Source organism: Enhydra lutris, unplaced genomic scaffold, assembly GCF_002288905.1.
Source record: "Enhydra lutris kenyoni isolate GAN:26980312 unplaced genomic scaffold, ASM228890v2 scaffoldscaffold40, whole genome shotgun sequence".
In the NCBI taxonomy this organism is placed as follows: Eukaryota; Metazoa; Chordata; class Mammalia; order Carnivora; family Mustelidae; genus Enhydra; species Enhydra lutris.
The window spans coordinates 14,881,442-14,899,562 of NW_019154124.1; the positions used below are offsets into that span (position 1 = coordinate 14,881,442).

At 33.4% G+C, this 18,121-nt stretch overlaps 1 pseudogene; it reads left to right on the forward strand.

Moving 5' to 3' along the window:
- Positions 1–6,719: 6,719 nt before the first annotated feature.
- On the forward strand, positions 6,720–6,970 carry LOC111155201 (annotated as a pseudogene).
- Positions 6,971–18,121: the final 11,151 nt, after the last annotated feature.

Genomic DNA, 18,121 nt, shown 5'->3' on the forward strand with positions numbered 1-18,121 from the left:
TAAATGTTGATCTGGTTCTTTCTCTCCTGTGTATGGTGACTGCCCTCCCCATCCATTTCACTGCTAAAGTTGAAACAGTGATGTGTTACATCTTTTCCAGAAAGAATTTATCGTATTTTAAATTATAGGTAATTGGGTCACTTTGCAGCCTACAGGTAATTAGGCTGATAAGATCTCAGTTGGGCTTAAAATTTTTCTGTTTGTAGATTACTTTTATTGTTCTCATTTTTAATGTTGGAGTGACATTGCCTTACATATTTCTGTATTCTAATGGAAGCAGAAGTTTCAAACCATGCTTTCTTAAATAGTTATCTCACTTTTCAAATTATAAATTTCAATATTTATAAATATTAGTATCAGAATATTTCTTATACTAAAACGCTTAAGAGAATACATATTTTAAATATAAAGATAAGATGATCTCATAAGTGAGATAATGATATTCCAATATCATAAGAAAACAAAATTTTATAAGAATATTAATCACATAAAACATGAAAAAGGACTCCTGAGCAAGATTCTGACACATACTACAACATGGTTGAAACTTGAAGACATTGTGCCAAGTGAAATAAGCCAGACATAAAGGAAAAAACATGGTGTAATTCCACTTACATGAGGTGCCTACAGTGGTCAAATTCATGGAGACAACAAAGGAAAGAGGTTTGCCAGGGTAGAGCTATTATGTAATGGGTACAGAGTTTCAGTTTCAGAAGATGAAAAATTCCGGAAATGGATGGTGGTGATGGTTGCCACTGAAATGTACACTGAAAGTGACTAAAATGTTAAGTTTTAGATTTTATATGTTTTACCATAACAAAACAAAAACAGTTCAAGTGTGTCAAGCCCATTGACAAGTGATTGTTTCTAAAGCTGAGATTAGGAAAATACAAGAAGAAATCAGAGCATCTTATCCTGTCAAAAAGTAATAAAGTGCTTTAAAAAAAAGAGAGAGAGAAAAGGAAGGTACAATGTCAAAAAGACTAAGAAGCTGGGGTGAAACTCTCTCAATAGCCAAAGTTGGAACAATTTGACCAATGTGTAAACAACAATATTTGATTATAACCCAAATAATGAAATAAACATGCATGAATACACACTGATATAATAATAAAATAAACACACATGAATACACACTGATATAAATGATTAAATAAATGGATAAAAGGGGGGAGGGAGATAATACTTCTTTGAAGAAAACCTCAATTAGTAAACATAAAAATAATGAAATAGAAAAATACCACAATAGTTATCACTGCAGGCAAGATCCACAAACCATGCTAATCCTTGAGGGTGAAAGTTTAAGGAGAAATAATATTTTCATATTCTTAAAAGATATATTCCTCAATATATGTTTTATTACAATGGAAACAGAATAACATTATGTAAGAGAAATACAGTAGATGTTGTAGAGTTACTATTTTTTTTTCCTTTTTAATACATATAGATATAATGTTCCACTTGGAAACAACATTGAATGATGTCATTCACTGAGAATGTGTATCGTTTTATGGTATTCTTCCCCAAAATTCACAACTTCAACTGTATTGTAAAAAACAAAATAAATCAAAACAAAACTAACTGTACAAAATGAGAGAGTCTATAAAATTCTAAATTAATATTTTTCAAAATGGTCGAGATAAACAAGGAAAGACTAAAAATCTGTCACGGATTGGAGGGTGAAAAAAATCAATGACAAATTAAGTGTTACTACTGACTTGGATCTCAGGCCGGAAAAATGATATTAGTGAATATAATGGTGAAATATGAATAAATTATGTAGTTCAGTTAATAACTAATTTCTTAGTTTCAATAATGGGAATGTTAAAATTAGAGCAAAGTGAATGAAGTCTGTGAGGGAATTCTGTACACTATTTCTGCAACTGTTCTGTTAGTCTACATTTATTTAGTTTACATTTATTTCAAAATAGACAGGTTTTAAAAAATGAACTTTGCCCACTCATTAAGATAGGATTTGGGGGGGCAATCATTTCTCTATTTTGGGGGGGAGAGTAATTATTTTAGATATTTGAAAACAACAAAACAGTACTTATTTTCTTGAGTATATATTCACTAATTCTTCATTCATTCCTTCATCCATCCATCCATTCATTCATTCACTTAAGGGTATTCCAGTATTCAATTTTTACCAAATTACTTAGGTTTTGCAATATGTAAATATTTTTAATTGGTACTTTAATATACTATTTAACACAGTTTCTCATGTTAGGATCTTATATGCTTAAACTTTATATATATTATAAAATATACTTTCTTCTTTAAATAAGGACTACCTGGAAAATTCACATTAACATTAGTTTGTTGAAGTCTAATTCTTGTCTTGACTGCTATTTGTGACTAATTTAATTTTAATATCCTACCAACCTTTATCAGTTATTATTAAATTGTCATCATTTACTTTTCTTATTTTTCACAAAATGCTCAGCAAATAGAAATGAAATCTGAGGAACAACAGAGCTATGTAAAAGTAGCATTTTTTTGCTCTTCTGTTTGTTTAGTTGCAGCCATTTCCAAAAGGTTCTAAATATGAGCTCAAAATCTACAATGAGACTGTTAAAAGAAGAAAGTAAAAATAAAAACCCTACTATTTACCTCTAAGTAAACAGAAACAGATCTAATGAAAACATAGCAACTTCTTTACATTCAAATCATTGTGAATGATTCCAATCTTTGAAAAGCTTTCAGTCATTAATCTATTAGGTATGAAGGGTGTTTAAACACTAAAGTAAATGAATGTATAAAAACACTTCTGTGGGAATACAGAACTGACTGTTTATGTTGTGTATTTTGAATCAATATATGGGTTGATTTCTGACTTGATATGTACATTCCCAAGGGCTGTAAGTCTACCTATCACTCTCCTTGACAAAGCAGTAGGAAATCTGACAGTTGTCAGAAAAGATTTCAGTGAGTGTCCTAAAAATAAAAGGAAAGAGTGGACTCTGATTTTATTTTTTTTTAATTTTTTTTTTTCACAGAGAGAGATCACAAGTAGGCAGAGAGGCAGGCAGAGAGAGAGAGAGGGAAGCAGGCTCCCCGCTGAGCAGAGAGCCTGATGCGGGGCTCGATCCCAGGACCCAGAGATCATGACCTGAGCTGAAGGCAGAGGCTTTAACCCACTGAGCCACCCAGGCGCCCCTGGACTCTGATTTTAATTCAAGTGATCTCAGCTCTAAAAAAGTGCCAGAGGAATGAATAGAAGTGATAGTTTTATTTTGAAATATACTACTAATTGATATTAAAATTATAATAATTAAGTCTCTGGAGTAAACTTGGAACCAAAACTGTAAAGTAAATAACTTAAACTTGGGGATTGCTTTTTTTTTTTAAGATTTTATTTATTTATTTGAGAGATTGTGTGTGTGTGAGAGAGAGAGCATGCGCACACACACACACACATACACACAGAAGGAGAAGGAGAGAAAGAAGCAGACTCCTTGCTGAGCAGGGAGCTGGATGCAGGGCTGGATCCCAGGACCCTGGGATCATGGCCTGAGCAGAAAGCAGAGGCTTAACTGATTGAGCCACCCAGGCACCCCTAAACTTGAGAATCTTAATGGAGATTATTGTACATTGTTTTTTCATTCTACTGTGATTTCTAACTCTGCAATCTTTGTACCTACTAGTGCAACCCCAGCACCCTCCATTTCTCATATATACCTTTTTGTGGAAACTGGATTTGTGCTGGCATTCCTTCTTTCCTTTTCTTTCTCTCCTCCTTCCTTCTGAAAAATATCAGTGAAGTGTTGACTACACACTAGGTTCTAGGATAAGAGAACATTGTGTATAAAATAGTCAAAGCTCTTAATCACATACAAATTGTGTGGCTTACTGTCTAGCAGATAAAAAAAGACAATAAACAAATAAATGAGTATACACACATCTCTTGTATTCTATGATGCATCTCCTTAGCTTGCCTCTGATATTAGTGTCAGTTAATGCAGGTTGTGGTAGTCAGACCTGATGAACCCAACTTACCTTGTGCTGATACTCCCAATTCCTACACTTAGCATCTTGCCACATTTTTTTCCTCAGTGCCTTTTCCAACTGCACTATAATTATATTGGCCTCTGAGCACATGCTGTTAAAAAGATTGGGGTTGGTGGTTGAAGCTGCAGGTGGAAAAAAGCAGCTGATAGATAAATGCTCTGGTCTTTCTCTCTATCAGGAAGTCAATTCTAGCCTGCATTTTGAATAATTACGAAAGGCTCCTAGTAGAATTGAGCATCTATAGTTTGCTAATATGAAATATATAATGTATCTTGATACAGAATTTTCTTTATCCTGTGAATTGCTCCCTTTATTCTATTATATCTCCTTTCTGGGCACCATCCTCTCCCTAAAAATCACACTCAAGTCCTTATCTCATGTTCTGCTTTTAGAGAATCAAAAATTTAAAAGAAAACCTTCAAATTCATTAAATAAATATATGATTATAAATTACATTAGTTTTGACTACTAACAAAGAAAAAGGTTGTACGACAGAGAAATGTTTGTGGATTTTTCCAGGGGTCGGGAGATTCATGAGGAGTTAATTCTGTGTGCTTGAAATTTACCTGAGCAGCTTTTCTGAATTATGTGAAGGGCACTGGCATCTGCTTAAATTACTAAATGCACTGATTATTAAAATGGGCCCTGTACTGAATCTTGGGATGGTTTGTTTAAGCTTGGCAGCAGTGATTATTAATAGCCATTAGATTGATAATTTTATACTTTCTGAAAATCCTGGAGGGCTCTGCTATGGCACTTTTTACATAGCAAGAACTATGCCTACATTGCTAGAAAGGTATAAGAAACTCCAGCTAAGATTCTATTTTGAGCTTCCTGGTTCTACTGTTGTTATAAGACTACCTTCTAGCAGATGAATGGATTAAAAAAAAGATGTGGTCCATATATACAATGGAATATTACTCAGCCATCAGAAAGGATGAATACCCGATATTTGCATCAACATGGATGAAACTGTAGGAGATTATGCTAAGTGAAATAAGTCAAATGGAGAAAGACAATTATCATGTGGTTTCACTTATTTGTGGAACATAAGGAGGACATATGGAGGACATTAAGAGAAGGAAATGAAAGGGAGGGGAATCAGAGAGGGGATGAACCATGAGAAATTATGGACTCCAGGAATCAAAATGAGGCTTTTAGAGGTGAGAGGGGAGAGAGGATGGGTGAACCCAGTGATGGGTATTAAGGAGGGCATGTATTACATGGAGCACTGGGTGTTATACACAAACAATGAATCATGGAACATTACATCAACAACTAATGATGTACTGTATGGTGACTAACATAACAAAAAAAAAGACTACTTTGTGGTTTCTGATCAGAGAGAGAAAGCATAACAATTATGGTTCTCAGAAAGCAAGAAAAATGAAAATTTGCATCCATGATATAATCATTGGTCAAGATGTATATTCTTTATGCTATCTCTATCTTGTATCTTTTTCCTAAAATAAACCATAGTTTAGTGAGCATTGACATTTTGGGTCCTACCCATCTTCTAACACTAAAACCTTAACTCCCAATGTTATGTAGACAGAATCATATTTATTAGTGAGGAAGCTACATTATTTTTGTCATTATTGCCATTAAAACAAATTATTCAAAGTAATGTTGGTTTAACATTGAAGAAGGTAGAGTGTAATTTTCCATATTGACTATCAATATATTTAAGATGAAAATTTCTCAAACTATAGACATAATGCATTCCCAAACAAAGATCAAACAGGATATTTTTCCCCCTGGAATTAACAAGGTAGTTTTAAAAGTCAAATAGAAATGCAAAGAACTGGATTAACCAAAGGTTCAAAAAAACAAGAATAAACACAACCTACTCTAAAGGTTAGAAAAAATTGAAAAGCTGGAATGATCAAGAAAGTATGGAATTGGAGTCAAGGTGAATGAAAAAATTTATAGAATTAAATAGAGAGTACAGGATTAGACTTCCATGTACACTGACAACTGATTTTACAAATATGCAAAGTATATTCAGGAGAGACTGAATAGTCTTTTTAACAGATGTTACTGAGATTATGATATCCTTATATTTAAAAAAAAAACTTTGGTAAATTTTTATGCTACATGAAAAAATTAATTCAGATTGGATCATACATGAAAATTAAAATCCTAAAACTATGAAATTTCCTGAAGAAGTCTTAAGAGAAAATCTTCGTGACACTAGGTTAGGTGAATATTTCTTAGATATAACAACAAAAGCATATTCCATAGAAAAGAATTTGATAAACTGGACTTTGTGAAAAGTAAAAACTTCTGCTTTTCAAAAGTCATGTTAGGAGAGTAGAAATACATAAACACATATTACAGACTCAGAGAATATTTTTGCAAATCTTGTATCTGATGAAAGACTTGTAGATAGAATCCACAGAGAGGTCTCAAAAGTCAATAATAAGAAAGCAAAACAAAACAAAAAACTAAAAACACTTAAATAGCCTCTTCAAAGAAGGTATAGATTTCCAATAAATATATGAAAAAGTGTTCAAAGCCATTGATCAGAAAGGAAACATAAAGCAAAACCACAGTGTCACTAGATCCCTATTATAATGGCTTAATTAAAAAAAAAAAGAACTAAAGTGTTGACAAGGATATAGAGGAACTGAAAGGCTAATACACTGTTAGTCAAAATGTAAAATGGCTTTTCTGCACTTGCACCAGTGGTGGTGGCAATATTCTATATGCAGAACATTGCCTGTGAGTTCATGGACCAATACCTGCCTGAAAATGCACTGCCAACAATCATATCATGATCTCCAAGGACTACAGGTCCATCCAGATAGATGTGGCTGAGGTTGACAAGGTGACAAGCAATTTTAATAGCCAGGTTAAAACAAACACTATCTTTGGGACCATTTGATGGATGGGGGAGTCCAATGACTCCATCATTTGACTAGCAAAGGCCATGGGCAGAATTTCAAAGAACTTCTGACTGGAGAGGATCATGGATGTGGAATATTTGTCAAGAATAAATAGCACCCACTTTCCCCCAAAAAGGAAGAAAGTGGCAATGATAAGGATACTCACTGGGCTTGAGAAAAGAATAGAAGACATCAGTTAGGTCCTTCCCACAGAGATAAAAGAGAGATTAAGAGATTAAGAATGCAATAAATGAGATTAGAAACACTCCTGATGTAATGAACAGGAGGCCGAAAGAAGCAGAGGGATGATTTAATAACCTAGAAGACAATGTAATGGAAAGTAATAAAGCTAAATAAAAGAGAGAAAGAATTATGCAAAATGAGAACAGACTTAGGGAACTCAGTGACTCCATAAAATATACTAACTTTCATATTATAGGAGTCCCAGAAGAAGAAGAGAGGAAAAAGGGGTGGCAGAAAGTTTATTTGAAGAAATAATAGCTGAAAACATCCCTAATCTGGGGAAGGAAACAGATGTCCAGATCCAGAAGACACATAGAACTCCCATCAAAATCAAGAAAAGTGGCCCACGCCAAGAAAATTGTAATTAAATTTGCAAAATATGGTGATAAAGAAAAAAAATCCTAAAAGCAGCAAGACAAAAGATGTCCTTAACTTACAGTGGAAAACCCATGAGGCCAGCAAGAGATTGTCAAAAGAAATTTGGCAAGACAGAAAGTCGTGACATGATATATTCAATGCGCTGAGTGAGAAAAGTCTTCAGCCAAGAATACTCTATCCAGCAAAGCTATCACTTAGAATAGAAGAAGATGTAAAGAGTTTCCCAGACAAACAAAACCTAAGGAGTTCATGATCACTAAACCAGTCCTGTAAGAAATATTAAAGGGGACTCTTTGAGGGGAAAGGTGTGACACAAAGTGGCAGTATGAAGCAGGAATCACAAAAGTAATAAAAATGAATATTTCTGTAAGAAATAAGTGAAAGAACTCACAAAAAAAGGTTATAAAATTTAATAACACATACCTACAATGTGGGGAGAAGAGGAGAAAAGAATGTGTCCAAAACTGATGATCATCAATTTAATATAAACTGCTGTCTGCAGAAGAGGTTATATTACAAACCTAATGGCAACTGAATATGAAAAACCAGTAATGTGCAAGGGATAAAGAGAAAGAAATCCAAATATATCACTAAAGATAATCAGCAAAACATAAAAGAAAGGCAAGAAAAGATCAGAGAAAATATCCAGAAAACCAGCAATAAAATGACAATAATTACATATCTGTCAATAACTTCTGTGAATGTGAATGGAGGAAACACTCCAATCAAGAGGAATAGGGTGACAGAATGGGTAAAAAAAACAAGACTCATCTATATGTGCCCTACGAAAGACTCACTTTAGACCTAAAGAGAACTTTAGATTGAAAATGAAGGGATAAAGAAACATTTATCATGCAAATGAGGTAAAATATATAAGTATTGCTACTTATAGAGGACAAAGTAGACTTCAAAACAAAGACTATAATAAGAGACAAAGAAAAACTCTATATAATAATAAAGAGGACAATTCAACAAAAAGATATAACAGTTGTAAATATTTATGCACCCAATATGGGAGTACAGAGGCATATAAACCAATAATAAATGTAAAGGAACCCATTATAATAATACAATAATACTAAAGGAATTTAACATCCCACTTACATCAATGGACAGATCATCTAAACAGAAATCAACAGGAAACAATAGTTCTGAATGACCACTGGAACCGGATGGTCTTAACAGATAATATTCAGAACATTCCATCCTAAAACTGCAGAATACACATTCTTTAGAAGTACACATGGAACAATCTCCATAATACATCACATCTTAGGCCACAAAACAGACCTCAACAAATATAAGAAGACTGAAGGTGCATACTATGCACCTGTTTTGACCACAACATTATGAATCTAGAAGTCAGCCACAAGAAAAAAATCTGGGAAGACCACAAATACATGGAGGTTAAATAACATGCTACAAAAGAATGAATGCGTAAACCAAGAAATGAAAGAAGAAATAAAATGTGCATGGAAACAAATGAAAGTGAAAACACAACAGACCAGAACTTCTGGGATGCAGCAAAAGCAATCATCCTAAGATGGAAGTATATGGCAATACAGGCCGACTTCAAGAAGCAAGAAAAATCTAAAACAAACAACATAACATTCCATGTGAAAGAACTAGGAAAAAAAACAACAACAAACAAGGCCTTAATACAATAGAAGGAAGGAAATAAAAAAGATTAGAGTAGAAATAAATGATATAGAAACTTTAAAAAAAAAAGTCAATGAAACCAGGAGCTGGTCTTTGAAAAAATGGAAAGAAAAATTATGAACAGCTAGCAAGACTAATCAAAAAGAGAGAAGGACAGAGAGAGAAAGGACTCAAATAAACAAAATCACAAATGTGAGAGGAGAAATAACAACCAAACCAGAATATTATGAAAAATTATATGACAACAAATTGGACAACCTAGAAGAAATGGATAAATTCCTAGAAATATATAACTTACGAAAACTGAAACAGGAAGAAATGGAGAATTTGAACAGATTGCTAGGAAGGAAGTTGAATCAGTAAAAAAAAAAAAAAAAAAAAATATATATATATATATATATGTATATATATATATATATATATATATAAACAACTCTCAACAAACAACAAAAGTTCAGAACAAATATGGCTTCACAAGCAAATTCTCCCAAACATTTAAAGAAGTATTAATACCTATTCTTCTCAAACTCTTTCAAAAAGTAGAAAAGGAAAGAAAACTTCCAAATTCATTCTGTAAGGACAGCATTACCCTGACTACCACAACCAGATACAGATAACTGAAAAAAAAAAAAAAAAAAAAAGCTACAGGCCATTGTCTCTCAATTGTCTCTGATGAACATAGATGAAAAAATCCTCAACAAAATACTAGCCAACAGAATACAATAATACTCTTAAAAAATCACCACAATCAAGTAGGATTTATTTCTGGGTTGTGAATATTTATTCAACATTCACAAATGAATCAAAATAATACATCACATAAATAAAAGAATGGATAAGAACCATATGATCATTTCAATAGATGCAAAAAAAAATTTGACAAATACAAAACCCATTCATGACAAACACCCCCCCCAAATGTAGGTTTCAAAGAATATGCCTCCACATAATAAAAACTATCTATGAAAAATCCAAAGCTAATATCATCCTCCATGGGGAAAAAACAGAGCTTTTCCTCACAGTAGGAACAAGACAGGGATATCCACTCTCTCCACTGCTATTTAACATAATACTGGAAATCCTAACTACAGCAATTGACAACAAAAAGAAATAAAAGACACCCAAGTGGGCAAGAAAGAAGTCAAACCTTCACTATTTGCAGATGACATGACATTTAATACAGAAAATTCCAAAGACTCCCCAAAAAAACTGCTGGAGCTAGTAAACAAATTCATTAAAATCACAGGATACAAAGTCAACATACAGAAATTTGTTGCATTTCTATACACCAATAGTGAAGCAATAGGAAGAACAAATTAAGGAGTGGTCCCATTTGCAATTGCACAAAAAAAACAAGATACCTAGGAATAAACCTAACCAAAGAGGTGAAAGATTTGTACTCTGAAAACTATAGAATACTTATGAAAGAAATTAAAGATGACACAAAGAAATGGAAAGATATTCTATGCTCTTAGATTAGAAGAACAAATACTTTTTAAGTGTGTATACAGGGGTGCCTGGGTGGCTCAGTTAAATAAGTTTCTGACTCTTGGTTTCAGCTCAGGTCATGACATCAGGGTCATGAGATCGAGTCCCACACTGGGCTCAGGGCTCAGCATGGAGCCTGCTTGAATTCCTCTCTTCCTCTCTCCTCCTCCCCCTACTCACTCTCTCTCTCTAATAAATAAAATCTTTAAAAAAATAAAATGTCTATACTACCAAAGCAATCTACATATTTTAAATGCAAATTCCGTATCAAAGCACCAATAGCATTTTTCACAGAGCTGGTATAAACAATCCTAAAATTTGTATGGAATCACAAAAAAAAAAAAAAAAAAGCCACCAAAACAGCCTTGATGAAGAAAAGCAAAGCTGAAGGCATCATACTTCTGACTTCAAGTTACATTATAAAGCTTTAGTAATCAAAACAGTATGGTAGCAATACAAAAATTGATACATAGATCAAGGGAACAGAATAGAAAAACCAGAAATGAGTCCACAATGATATGATCAATTAATCGTTGACAAAGCAGGAAAGAATATCCAAGGGGAAAAGACTGTTTCTTCAACAGATGGTACTGGGAAAACTGGACAGCTACATGCAAAAGAACGGAAGACCACTTTCTTGCATCAGACACAAAATAAATTAAAAATGAATTTCATAAATGTAGGACCCGAATCTATAAAAGCCTTAGAAAAGAACACAGGCAGTAATTTCTTTGATTATAGGCTGTAGCAACTTCTAGTTATATCTCCTGAGGCAAAGCAAACAAAAGGAAAAATAAACTATTGGGACTATATCAAAATTAAAAGCTTCTGTACAGTGAATGAAACAACAAACTAAAAGGCAGCCTCTGGGATGGGAGAAGATATTTGCAATGACATATCTGATAAAGGGTTAGTATACAAAATATATAAAGCATTTATAAAACTTAACACCAAAAAAATGAATAATCCAATTAAAAAATGGGCAGAAGACATGAATAGACATTTTTCCAGAGAAAAAAATACAGATAGTTAACAGATACATGAAAAGATGCTCAACATCAATCATCATCAAGGAAATGCTAATCAAAACTGCAATGAGATATCCCTCACACCTGTCAGAATGGCTAATATGAACAGCACAAAGACAACTGGTGTTGGCGAGGATGTGGAGAAAGGACAAATCTCTTGCACTGTTGGTGAGAATGCAAACTGCTGCAGCCATAATGGAAAACAGTCTGGAGTTTCCTCAAAAAGTTAAGAATAGAACTACCCCCATGATCCAGCAATTAACACTACTAGGTCTTGGCCCAAATACAAAAATACTAATCAAAGGAATACATGCACCTGACATTTATAGAAGCATTATCTACAATAGGCAAATTATGGAAATAGCCCGTGTCCATCAACTGATGAATGGATAAAGAAGTTGTGTGTGTGTGTGTGTGTGTGTGTGTGTGTGTGTGTGTGTATAATGGAATATTAATTAGCTATTTAAAAGAATGAAATGTTGACATTTGCAAGGATATGGATGGAAGTAGAGAGTATTATGCTAAGTGAAATAAGTTGAGACAAATATCATATGATTTCACTCATATATGGAATTTAAGAAACAAAACAAAGGGGAAAAGGGGAGGGAAAGGCAATAAGAAACACACTTAACTATAGAGAACAAACTGATGGTTACTAGAGGGAGGTGAGTAGGGCATGGGTGAAAGAAGTGATGGGGATTAAGGAGCACACTTGGTTGTGATGAGCCCCAGATGTTGTAAGGAAGTGTTAAATCACTATATTATATACCTGAAACTAATATTACACTGTATGTTAACTAACTGGAATTTAAATCAAAGTGTTAAAAAAAATTTGTGTATACATTCACCAGTGACAATATAGATTTAGATTATTCCTAGATTTCCTTAGTTTTAATGTAATGTCCACTTACTTTCCAGAATTGCATATAGGATGCCACTTTACATTTAACTGTCCTGTCTCCTTAAGCTCTTCTTGCTTGTGACAGTTTCTCAGACTTCCTTGGTTTCTGATGACCTTGACAGTACTGAAAAATAATTATCACATATTTTGTGGGATGCTCCTCTACTGGAATTTGCTTGATGTTTTTGTCATAATTAAATTGGAGTTATGGCTTTGGGGAAGAAGACCACAGAAGTAAAATATCATTTTCCCCATCATATCAAGGGTAAATCCTAACGTGATTTATTGTTGTTGTTGATCTTGAACACCTGGCTGAAGTAGTGTCTGTCAAGCTTTTCCATTGTAAATTACTGTTTTGTTTTGGTTTTCTGCCTTTCACACTATTCAAACTGTTCCAGCTTTGGCATTTAGGAGGTCTTTCAATTGACTCCTGTTTGTCTTCAACACAGCCTCATTGATGTGATGATTCTGCTTTTGTTTTTTGTTTGCTTGTTAGTTTCTGTTTGTTTTTGTCCTTCTTAGCATTTCTTTGCTTTCTGCTCCATGTTTATCTAGTATAATTCTCCAAGGAACCTTAGTTGTTTTTTGGTTGTTTTTATTGGAGAGTGCTATTTGAAAATATAGTCCAGGTGTTAGGTCTGTTGCTACCAGGGTGTGGTTACCTTAGGTCATCTCATCTGACAGATCAAGGAAACAAGCATGTATGTTAATCAACATATAGGCACACATTTAGAAACATTTCTATATGCAATATCCTCTCTATCTATTTGAAGTGAAATATGAGGACATTGTGATGTCTCCACTTCTTATCCATGACCACCTAGATCATTCTATTCTCATCCCCTTGCTTACCTATAACCTAATTTCAAAACAAAGAGAACTGGTTCACACAATCCACAACCCATTTACTTAATTTAATTCCACTGTATGTGTATAGTAGTATCACAATTACTAACTCATATCCATGTAGCCCATGGAAATATGTCATAAACTAGAATACATGAAACTCCTTTTCTCTTTAATCTTACAGATTTGTGCGGCATTGCTTCCCCCTAACTTAAATGAAAGTGTTTCATATATTTTTTAGTACTGTTAGAGTCTGCTATTGTAGCCTGAATGCCTTACTGGTATATCTATCCCAACCTCCTATATATTTTTTTAAATTTGCATAAATGAAGGTTTCCCTTCGGTGCTTTAAAGTTCTGTGGGTTTTGACAAATGCATATTAAACATGTGGCCACCATTACACTGTCATACAAAATACTTTTGGCATACTAAAAATTTTCTGTGCTTTATGTATACAACACTTGATGAAGTTCTAGAACATAGGTGAGGTTCAGTGGGGTGAGGTCCGGAGCCAATGACCAAGAAAGAATTTTTGAGACATCTTTGGTGCAAAATGGTGGTTTATTAAAGCAGGCGGATAGGACCCATGGTCAGGAAGAGCTGCTTCCCGGGGGATGTGAGGAGTGGTCTCTTATATACTTGTAAATTGGGAGGGCGTTAGGGATGGCATAAGTCTCTAAGGAATTTTGGAAGCAAGGTTTCTAGGACCTTGAGGGGCTAGCTGTTGTGTGGGGAAAAGGTCATTCATTACCAGTAATAAAACCTTCTCTTGAGACCCTTTAGATGTGTATCAGTGGGCCATATGCTTGAGAATGATTGTCGACACTATCTTGGAGGATTAGAGATAAAGTTTCCTAAAGGAATTGTTAAAGTAGACTTACAGGATCCTGGTTGAGGGTTGGTCAGGCGAGGATTGTCCTTTGCCCTTAGCAAAGCCTTAAGGTGGAGGTCACTCTGCCTGTTTTAAGGGCTTGTCAGTAGGTAAGGAAATTTAATAATTATTCTTCTGCCTCTGTGTCCCACATCACCCTCACACCCTTCCCATCCCTAATCCCTGGCAGTCACTGATTCCTTTTGTCTTCACAGTTTTGCTTTTTCTACAATGTCATGTAACTAGAATAATATGCCATGTAGCTTTTTCAGATTGGATTCTTTTACTTAGCAATATGTATTAAAACTCCTCCATATCTTTCCATTGTTTGACAGCTAATTTCCTTCTTATTTCTGAATAGTATCCCATTATATGTATTTCTCTAAAAGGTCATTCACTTACCTATTGAAGGACATCTTGGTTGCTTCTAGGTTTTGGAAAATTATGAATAAAGCTGCTATAAATATTTATGTGTGGGTTTTTGTGTGGTCTCAAACTTTCAAACTAGTTGGATAAATATGTAGGAATGAGAGTTTTGGATTGCATGCTGAGATCATGTTTAACTTTGTACAATACTGCCGAACTGTCTTTCCAAAGTGACTATATATTCTTACCAAAAATGAGAGTTTCTGTTGATGTGTATCCTCACCAGCATGAGATTTTGTCAGGTTTTGTTGGTTTTGCCATGGTTGTTTAATTTTTGTCTTTGCTATTCTAATAGGTAATGTAGTGGTTTCTAATTTTTTAAATATACTATTCCCTAAAAATAAATGAGGTGGGACATCTTCTATATTCATAGTTGTCAGCTATATGCCTTCCTTAGTGAGTTGTCTGTTCAGATATTTTGCCCATTTTTTCAGTGGGTTGCTCGATTTCTCATCGTTGAGTTTAAGATCTCATCGCATCCTCTATCAGATATATGTTTTGCAGATACTTTTTTCAAGTCATGGCTTGTCATTCTCTTAACAGTGTCTGTTATGGATATCCATTTGTTATACCTCCATTTCTTGGAAAGACTATTATTTCTCCATGGAACTGTCTCTTTGCTGAAATTCAGTTGTCTATATTTGTATGAGTCTATTTCTGGGCTTTCTCTTCTGTTCTATTTATCTGTATGCCTATATTTTCACAAAACCACACTGTCTTGTTTACTGCAGCTTTATAATAAATCTTGAATTATGTTGTGCCAGTTCTGTTGATCTACAGTCAGCGCTTCTACTACCACACTGCCTTACTTACTGTAGCCTTATACTAAATATCGAAGTTAGGTAATACGTGTTTTATAACTTTCTTCTTCTTCAGTATCATGCAAGCTATTTTTTATCTTTAGCTTTTCATATAAACTTTACATTCAGTTTATCAATCTATTAGAATTATTTTCTGTATTTAGATTAGGATTGAAATAAATGTATAGATTGAATTGGAAAGAATTAAAATCTTAATCATAGTGAATCTTTTAGTCCATGAACAAGGACTCTATCTTCACTCATCCTTAATTTTTCTTGAGGGTCTTCTTTAGACCTATGCATTATTTAGAAGTATGATGCTTAAATTCTAAATATATAAGGATTATCCTGCTTTATTTCCATTACTTACTTCCTGTTTAAATCCATTTTGGTTTTGAACATATTTTATTTTGTATCTATCATTTTAAAGGTGTTAAAGTTTACTTCTTGACCTAAAGTGTATCATATCTTCATGAGTGGTTTGTTTTTAAGACTAATGTTTATTTTGCTACTGAAGGATGGAGTATTTCATAAATGTCAATTAAGTCAAATTATTTAACAATAGCCAAGCAATTTAACTTATATATATGTGTGTGTATTATATATATGAATATATGCGTATGTATATATGTATATGAATATATATATGTGTGTATATATATATATATGAATACACATATATTCTATAGAAGGAAGAAGTATTACAGTTTAAAGATTTAACCAATCTGTTTAAAATCTAATAGGCTATAAAATATGTTTCTATTATAAGATGGTAAAAGAAGAGATGGGACAGAATTTTAAAAAAAGATAGAACATGGGCATTTCAATATACCACATCCTGGTGATTTTAATTTTAATATGCAGCTCTAAGACATACAACACAAATACAAGCAAACAAAAACCACCACCAACAGCACAACTTTTTTATGACTTAGGTGGAGAAAAAGTTAAAATACACCTGACCCTGTGTAGGAATGAGAGTTTTGGATTGCATGGTTGACATATACATACTTAGTGGAAAATTACAGAAACCCTCATTATTCCCTAGACAATTGGTTAAAGATCAGAAGTTCAGGGCAAGTCAGAATTCTCTAACTCTTAAAAGGTTAGCCTTGTCAAGTTTCTTTGGCATCATAGGAAATTTCTTTAAAGCAAAGGAGTATAATTAGAACTCACCTAGAAGACTCTATTAGTCTCTATATGATGATACAGTTGAAGTTGTCCTAATCATCTGCTAACATTTCTTGAGTTATTATATATCCCCTTTCATGAATTTATCTCCTACTATAATGTTTACTTGAATATATATTAAATTGTTGAATACCAGTCTCTTGTTAGTTACTCTGAATGTCATTTGAGAGTTCCCAAAGTATCTAAAGGTCAGTAATGTTTAAATGAATATACTTAACTGATACTGCCTTCTGTTTGTGGCAGAAACTTAAAAGAAGATGGCAAAATTTTTAGTCTTTTATATATCCCAAAAGCATATTGTCTTTTCTGTGTTTTAATCTATCTCAAAGCCACACAAAATCATTTCCCACTTTTAACACTTATTTCTATTTGTTGCTGAAAAATTTCTTCTAACACTTTTTAATTTTCAATTAATGTACAGTTACTTTGTTATGAAATAAATTAAAAAATCATGGTTGCTTATACTTGAAACTTATGTGTAGATCTGTAGAGACAGATAGAATGATGCTGTGGTGTACTTAGAGGAAACCAAAAACATAATAAATTATTTCTTTTAAAATTAAAACTTTGTTATAAATTATAATGTTGGTAGTAGGAGAAGTATCAAGTGTAGCAGAAGTAGCAAGAGTGATCATAGAACCAGAAGCATGGTTTAGGTAGTGAGAATATTGGAGCACTCTCCTAGTCTACTCTGCTATCAATAAATATTACTGTACTCTTGGACAAGGCTTTTTTTTGTTTTTAATCATTTTTATATGATTTCCCTTTTTTCTTATCTGAGGTGACTGGTGTAGCCTCTGCATTTCTTTCTAACAAAAATGTTGAATCTACCATCTGTACATCTGCATTTGGGAGAGAAGTATCTAACTTTTTTACAAATAGAGGGTTAATAAGCTTTAATAGAGAAGTTAGAATGTATTGACAGTTTGAAATGTGGTCTAGAGTAATAGACTGATGGAATGATTACTCATCAGTGTTAATCAACTCAAGGAGAGACAATAAGACAACAAAAGCTTACTAAAAAAAATAATGAGTTGTATAAACCTCAGATTTATATGGAAGACAGAGTATTTCTGTCAGCATGTTTCTCTGGACTTGTGAAGACATTCAATTACAGAAATTTAGCAAATGTTTAATGAATGAAAGGATAAAAGTGAATGTTAATTTGAAACAATGAATATAATTAGATTCTGAAGGTTGGGTTAATTGAATTTCCTTGGGCTATTAAAAAGAATCTGAATCCAGGAAATCAGAGGTCCAGTTCAAATTTAACTCATGGTTAGTTCCAAGCCATTAACTGCCTCAAGACACTTTTCTTCCAGAAGGTATTTTTCAAAAGTGAAGGATGAATGTAGAGTGAGCTTATACCAGGAATCATGTAAAAAAAAGCA